We start from the raw sequence: 8,150 nt of genomic DNA on the forward strand, positions 1-8,150 counted from the left end.
TATTTAGTAAGATATTTGAAAAAAATGTCCCAGTGTTTTCTCATCAAAAAAGGCTTTTTAGGGGGCGTCGAAAGAAATTTAATTTTTAATGACTTGTCTAATAAACATATTTTCATTTCTCTTCACATTGAATATATAGAATAAATTTTTATATTTAATCCTTTTTAATTAAAGCTCGGTACCAAGTCTTGTTGAACATGTTGCTTTATCAATTATTCTTATTAGTCTGGTTGGTTGGATGCGATCATGATAATCTCTACCTTCAAACGCTACATTTCCCCATTGGTCCACCACTAACTATAGTTGCTAAAGCAGTTTGATTAACTGTGGCCATTGAGAATGATTTACGTAATACCCGACAAATTGTTATGTTGAACTAAAACAATTAGACAAACCTGACAAACATGTATTTATAGATACAAATATTATTCTATCAGAAATAATTTATGGTTACGTTTTGAATATAAAGCCCGACGTCCATGGTTAGAAGCAAAGGAGAGAATTTCGATCTTGTGGGGACGTGAGGGGTGGCCGACACACGACGTACAAATTATAACCATCGAACGGAGGCAGTAAAGTTAATTGACACGTTAGGTAACCGTCATAGTGTGCTCGTGCATCGTCCGCTGCATCCGGCTCCTGCATCCCGAGGAGTCGATTTCTTGCTGCGTGAGTGCGTGTGAGTCAGTTGCGGAGGGTTGACTCAACTCCTCAGGGACCGCGAACAGGGATGATGGAAGTCCATAGTCAATCCTGGTAACGCGCCTTTTCAATCTACGGGCGATAAAGCCGGTGCTCCCTTCATTATTTTTCTAGTTGCGTGGCACGTCCCCGTGATTTTATGGGTGCAAGGCACTGTTGTCTGCGGACCGGGAAACACTTTAATATTCGATTCAAATTCAAAGCATCATAGTAGAATCAATTCTTAAGCATGTTACTAAGATAAACGTAGTAATTGAATATTATTCAAATTTCTCATTATTAAATGACTACAACAAATATAAAAGTAGTGAAAATATTAATATAATATATACGAGGAGTTATAAAAATGATGTAAAATATTTAAATAGGTAAATGAATCAAAAAAAATTATTTCTTTTTAGAGTAATTTTAATTAACATTTTTTTATGATAGTCGGCGCATATTCTATGAAATGTAAAGATTATCTATATTTTTGGAATTTACCAAATATTGTTTGATAACCATTCTTTGACTAAAAAATACATTTTTGATAATACCCTCTATTTGGATTGACACAGTAGGTGATAGGTTTTTTGGTTTTGTTCTATCAAACTGATTGTCTAAAAAATCTGTAAAACACAGTTTAAAACGATATTCCTTTCAACTGAATAAATTAAATGTAACTCCAGTATAATGGTGCTCCTGTCCACTATTTGATTACTGTTAAAGAAAGTTTATTTCACGAACAAGGATATAGAGAGGTGGATTTGTATTGACAATCTCGAAGAAGAAGAAACGGTAACAGATGAAGATCTGAAAGTTGCAGCATCGAAGTATCTTATGACCAACATTTCCTGAAATTATGAGCCCGATACCTTTCTGGTGCCGATTCGATATTCTTATCGACCCGCATTGAATTGATCGGTGGATTGGTGGAAGTACATAAAATTTGGGTATTATGAGCATAATATTATTAGTACAATATAATATTCCAACATTATTGTTTGTACTATTTTAAAAAAATTATTGCAATAAATTCCTAAAAAGACTGGTTATGATTTTTCTCTTATTTTAATAAAATTATATACATAAAATGAATATCAATATACACATTACAACAATTTCACGTATTTATATTTGCATATGCAATAGATAATAATAGTAATTTGAAATAAAAAAATTGTTATGCATTATTATGAATAAAGAAATATTATTTAGAAACTTTATCTATGTTTATTATATTTATACTTTAACTTTTTTTATTATCAAGAAATTTACACTTCACATTTTTTATAACTATCTAATTTTAAAGAAATTAAAAAAGATTAAATATATAGTTATTATTGTTATACCAGCATTATTTTATCCTTTTCGTTCAAATTATTGAGTAATTTTAATTAAAACATGTACGCTTTATTTATATTTGCAAATACAATAGATGATAAACAATAGTTTGAAGTAAAAAATTGTATTTTACTTAATTTTATGAATAAATAATTATTATTTAGAAACATTATCTATATGTTTATCATATTTATATTATCATAAAATTTGTACTTCACATTTTTTATAACTACTTAATTTTAAAGAAATAATGTTCACTATTTTTATGAATCCTAAAATTAAAAGAATTAAGACACTATTATATAATTATAGATTATAATAGATAAGTTTAATAGCAATATTTTATCCTTTTCGTTCAAATTATTCGGTGATTTTAATGAAAACGTACATACATTAGAGAAATAGCTCACATTAAAAATAAAATATTAATTCTCCTGATTGTCCTGACCCTTCGACAGTTTCGGTACACGATGCAGGGAGAGAGTGTGCCCGCACCGCGTGGTGGTACACGCCCGACGCCGCTCGCAGATAATAAAATTATGCATCGCAAAATGAAAACACATCCTGCGGAACGTAAGACTAACCGCGCGGGCGTGTCCCGCCACAGAAACCGCCCTGCCCAACTAATACGACACACCCCTTCTTAATGCACACTTGATCCTGGTGGACGCCGCCGCCGACGACGACGTCGACGCCGCGGCCGCCCGAATACGTGGCGGAGGAACGCGCTTATTAAGCGGAACACCCCCGGGAACGGTCGGCGAATGACTTATTTTTTGAGGCGGCGACACCCCTCGGTTGTCTAGTTTTAAATTTGTTTTGACTTTTGTTTAATCACTGCAGATCAAGAGACATTAATAATAAAATAAAATCTACAGATTTTTCCTCATTATTATATTTTTAGTTACATAGATCTAATCATTATTAATTATATATTAAAACATTATCCAAAATTATAAAATCTTTATCATAATTATTTTTGTAATTGAGTAGAAATTAATTTTTGAAGAAAGAAATTCTAATTTGACTTAATATTATACTTCAAATATAAAATGTGAATATAGGCTGATTTATAATTTTTAATTTTTAGTGACATAATTATTATATTACTATTAAGTTTTAAAAAATTAAGTTAAAAATCTTTTTAAAAATTAATATATTATATGACTATTTGATCTCAATTATTATCATAGTATTTAAATTCTAGAAAAAAGTAGATTCCTGTAACAAAAGGCTTTTAATTTATCTTATCGAGCATGATGTTTCTCTCTAGATTCGCACGGGTCAATTATTATATTTCAGTTTCATTACATTAAGATTAAATTGATTTAAACATTGCAAAGGTAGTAGTAGTAGTAGTAAATATTTACTTCTTCCACTAATTTTGTTTTAAAGATATTGTTATGACTTACCGCAATTGGTATTCATTCCTTTTTCACCCTATATCTATCTGCTGAGTGCTTAAAATTATTTTAACCACCGAGACGTACAAAAAACTTAATATTTTTTTTTTATTTTAAAAAACATAGAATTAAGCATTCTCCAGAGAAGCAGTCGGCAACCAGTGGTCCGCCACCCTAACTTTGCGGCCCGCGGCCCGCGGCCCGTTTTGTAAATGAAACTAAAAGAATTGATTATCAAAATTATAGACAAGTGTGGTCCGCCTTTACTTTACCTACTTTGCCAGTAAGTGGCCTTTGAATGGCAATGTTAATAAATATGTATTAACGCGTCCATAACAGGTAACCTCTTTATGAAGTCAAGCGTACGTCACATTCTGTACTCGTCCGATTTGAAACACGACTACCGTGGATTCACATGCAGTTTTTAATATCAGTTTTATATTTAGCCGCAAAGTTCATTAAATAAAACTTGGGGTCGACATTATTTGATGACCTTGCATTATTAAAATAAAATTTTGGAGTCGGTGTGTGAATATAGAATATAATTATATGAAATTAGTAATATAACTAAAATTATAAAATAAACAATGATAATAGTATAATAAATATTTATTTATGATAAAATTAAATGAAAAAATAAATTATATAATTATTAAAATAATTTTGATTTCAAACACAATCGAATCGAATCGAATTAAGTGTCTTGTTAATATCAATATTGTTCACCGTACAAATTGGTCACTAGATTCTAAATTATTTGAAACGAATTGTGGTACATGCATGTAAATGGCTGGTAAATGTTAAACATTAGTACTTTATAGAATGACCTCTATTTTATATAGAGTGTATTAATTTTACGTCACGGCTGGTTCAATAGTATAATAATAATAATAATAATAATAACAATTTAGTTCAGGTTAATAAAAACCAAAATAAACATTTTCTTTTATATTAAAACAACTTTTTCAAATTCTTGAATATTGATATTAAACATTAAACAAGAACTTTTTATTATATTATATATTTTACGAACCACCGCTTCACCATTTGAGTTCTGTGTTTTGGATTATTATGATTCCATTTTAAAGACAAATTCATTTTGGCATAGTAAGCGTAAATGTTTTCAATATTTCATTATAAATGTCCTTTTTTGTCCATAAAACATACTTTTTCCCACTGTACAAGACATTTTTCCTATTGCGATTGTAGTTTCCGTTAAAATTATTTTTAACAAATTTCCAGTCCTTACCGCATGATCTGACAAAACTTACTCTTACTGATTCAGATTTTGAATATTAGACCATTTATGCATGCGTTAATACATATCCTGGGTCTGATATGGCCAGATAATTAAAAAAGTGACATTTTTCTTAAATATAATATTTGTTAACAAAACTTTTTCATGAAGATCGTTCCTCTCGTCTAAATGAGGTTAAAATGTAAAAGTGTATGAAATTACCTAGGCATCACAATATCAATTAGACGAATACATAACATTTTATAGCTATTTTCCAAAATGAAAATATTCAAGCGAAAAAATGCCTCTAATGCTGAAACCAACTCTTACTTTGAAGTGCTGGAACAAATCAGAAATTTCGTAACGAATATAAGTGATAAGAATACGTTGGGTTCAGAGTATCGCACTAATATTTAAATGTTAAAAAGTAAAGTAAATTATACGCAATAAGGTTCTTATCATACAGACATTGTATGATAAACATAAATAATAATATGTTTGAATATCATAATAAATAAAATAACAATCCCCTCTGAGTTATCGCCACAACGTCTCATAAACAATATCAATAAGGTATACACACCGTATACATACTTCAATAAAAAACCATCAACGTACAACGTACGTTAACATAAGAAACAATATAATTCTGAACAGCAAATCTCACATAATAACTTTAAAATAATGAAACCAAATTATGCAACAATATCTTAACAAATTAACAAAATATTATATGTCCGAAAACACTGCTCTCACTTAGGCCTTCACAAATCTATACATGAAAACAACTATTTTACGAGATCATATTGTTTCTAGATAAACAAGAATAAGCACAAAATGATTGCAAATTTCAAAAATGCTGGAAACAGAAATCTAACAGTGAATTGAAATAAAAAGCCGCGACCACGTGCTGCACGTTTACACATTACACGGACAATGATTCGAAAGATTTAAACTAAGAAAATATACTCTACATTGAATCGAATCGAAAAAACACAGATATTAGTACAAAATGAGGCATTATTAACAAGAAATATATAAAAATTCCTACCTCGATTTGGATTTCGCAATCGCACACACGAACGCTTGACCCGAAGAGAGCGAAGCTTCCCACCAGACTAAACTTTTTTACAATATTGTTAGTCTTGCACAAAAATGGTTGAAACAGTGACAGACAAAAATAATAGTACATTAATTAACTCGAATCCCTAAACAATAAATAACAATATCAAACATATACTTAATATAATAATATATATTTAAATATATCTAACAATAACAATATTCATTGGTTTTTAATACAATATTTATTCGAATGGTCACCCCGGAGACTCTCGAATATTTGCCGAATTGGACAAAGATGACGTCAAAGACAGTGGGAAATTAAATTCCAGCAAAATAATAAATTTATAGAATATAAACATAACAAAACAAAATTGATTAGTATCAGTATCAATAAATCTGATGCCATATATAACATACATTAACTTTTCATGGACAACGTGTAGTGTTACACAAAAAGTTACAAGCTCCTTTGTACCCTCATTTTTTTTTGTGATTTTTTCCTTATTTTAAAGTTTGTTGGTACGTCGCTCATCGTTAATAGAACTATATATTTTGATCCTTGCTCTCCCAGCAGACAAAAAGCTTCGGCTCCCGTTGCACAACAGGCAGTGTGGGCGAATCGGGAACGTTCTTATTAAACGTGAACACCAAGGGCTGCTCGTCGTGCGTTCCTCTGGGACCGTGTGAATAAAGAATTATTTTTTATGCCGCGCCACCCTCGCAGCTTTTTTAATCACGCCAAATCAAAAACCTTACTTTATTATTGTTTTACGGGCGGTGCCGGAATTACCCAGACAAGATTGTAAACGTGGACTGCAATATGTTCCTTACGTATAAGAAAAGTTCTTCTGTGGGGTGCGACCAGACATAAACTAAGCTACTGATTTAATTTAGCCGACCTTAAACCCCAGGATTTACGACAAGGACGAGAATCATTTTTATGTATGGTAATCCTGTAAATATGTTCGTGGGTAAATTGTTATGTTTTTGGGCATGGAATTTTTTATTTCATAACTCTATATCTAGTGTTTTATTATTAGATAAATAAAATTAGATTATGTGTTTGCTGATGTAGAGTGTACAATCGTATTGTGGAGGCGAGTGTATCATCAACATCGGGTCTGTAACATACCGAGGAGATGGATTTGAACGGGCAATTTATTTTCAGATTCCGATATAACAATAAATAATGTTACAATTGGCAAATGTACGTCACGTCCGATGACTGGGCCGCAGCACTAATTCGTCTGTTGGGATTTCTCTACACGCAACGATTGTAATTATTTACTATTATATACGCTGCGATATAATCATATTATGTGACGTACGTTTACAATAAAACTTTTTATTTGCTAAATGAATAGGATAATGTTCATAAATTATTATATAAATTGTTCTAGGTATGGCGAGGCAAAAACGAACGCAATGCATTCGATCCTTTTTATGGGCAAACCACATTTATATTTATATTTTCAATATGTCTGCGAATATTTCTGTAATTAACTGCTTTTGTATTTTAAACCGTTTTCAAACACATAACATTCACTTGAGTTCCACTTTTTTTTCTCTACTATTATGTAAATAAAAAGGGATATCAATAACAATATTCAGTATTTAAATATTCACATTTAATTATATTTATTCGTACTTATTTCGGGTGAATTTATTGAAATATTTTTACGTCGAAAACAGTATGTTTAAATTCATTCATTCATTCATTTTCCAGATGACCAACTTGAATTTTTTTTATACCTACTTAGTAATTAAAGTATTTAATTAATATTGTTATTATTCAATCAAATCGAAAAGCGTTTGATCCGTCTAAATCTTGAGAAAAACATCATTGAGACAAAGACAGTAAAAGTCTGCGAGTTTGTCCCGTAGTGGGAGATTGTTATGTTAGGGTGTATGACGTCTCTCTCAAAATTCAGACGAGTTAAACACTTTTTAGTACAAAATATATGTACATATATCAACTGGATCAATCTCAAAACTGTATGTATGAAAATTGCAGAATGTTCATCTTTAATTTGAATGCTTGTTTAGCTAAATCGGTAAATTAAATCTGGAGTTTGTCTAAAAAATGGCGGAACAACTCTGGAAATTAAAAAAAAAGTCAAAAATATGTAATCTAAAAGTATAATCACTTATACAGTACGAAAAAAGTTTGAACCATCTGAATCCTAAAAGAGACAACATGTACAATAGAGATAGTAAGTCTCCCACTTCTCCCACTATGGGGCAGACTTCTTCTATTGTCTCTGCCACACATAATGTCTCTCTCCAAATTCAGACGAGTCAAATGCTTTTCCTACTGTGTAAGAATATATATGTAATAATTATAAGTTCTCAATACGTATAACTAAACAACATGAAAACCCGTAGTAAATATAATTAAAGGAAAAAAAGATGATTCTCTC

The 8,150-nt window shown here is 30.6% G+C and overlaps 1 long non-coding RNA gene across 2 annotated transcripts; it reads right to left on the reverse strand.

The window, feature by feature from the left end:
* Nucleotides 1-113: 113 nt before the first annotated feature.
* LOC126264893 (uncharacterized) lies at nucleotides 114-5,777 on the reverse strand. 2 transcript variants are annotated; one of them, XR_007547490.1, is made up of 3 exons: nucleotides 5,717-5,777; nucleotides 455-862; nucleotides 114-376 (listed from the first exon to the last, which is right to left on the reverse strand). It is a non-coding gene; the product is annotated as an uncharacterized LOC126264893 (long non-coding RNA). The 2 variants fall into 2 exon arrangements; XR_007547489.1 differs by lacking the exon at nucleotides 114-376 and having other exon boundaries at nucleotides 391-862.
* Between the last annotated feature and the right edge of the window lie 2,373 nt (nucleotides 5,778-8,150).

This window comes from Aethina tumida, chromosome 3, assembly GCF_024364675.1.
Source record: "Aethina tumida isolate Nest 87 chromosome 3, icAetTumi1.1, whole genome shotgun sequence".
In the NCBI taxonomy this organism is placed as follows: domain Eukaryota; kingdom Metazoa; phylum Arthropoda; class Insecta; order Coleoptera; family Nitidulidae; genus Aethina; species Aethina tumida.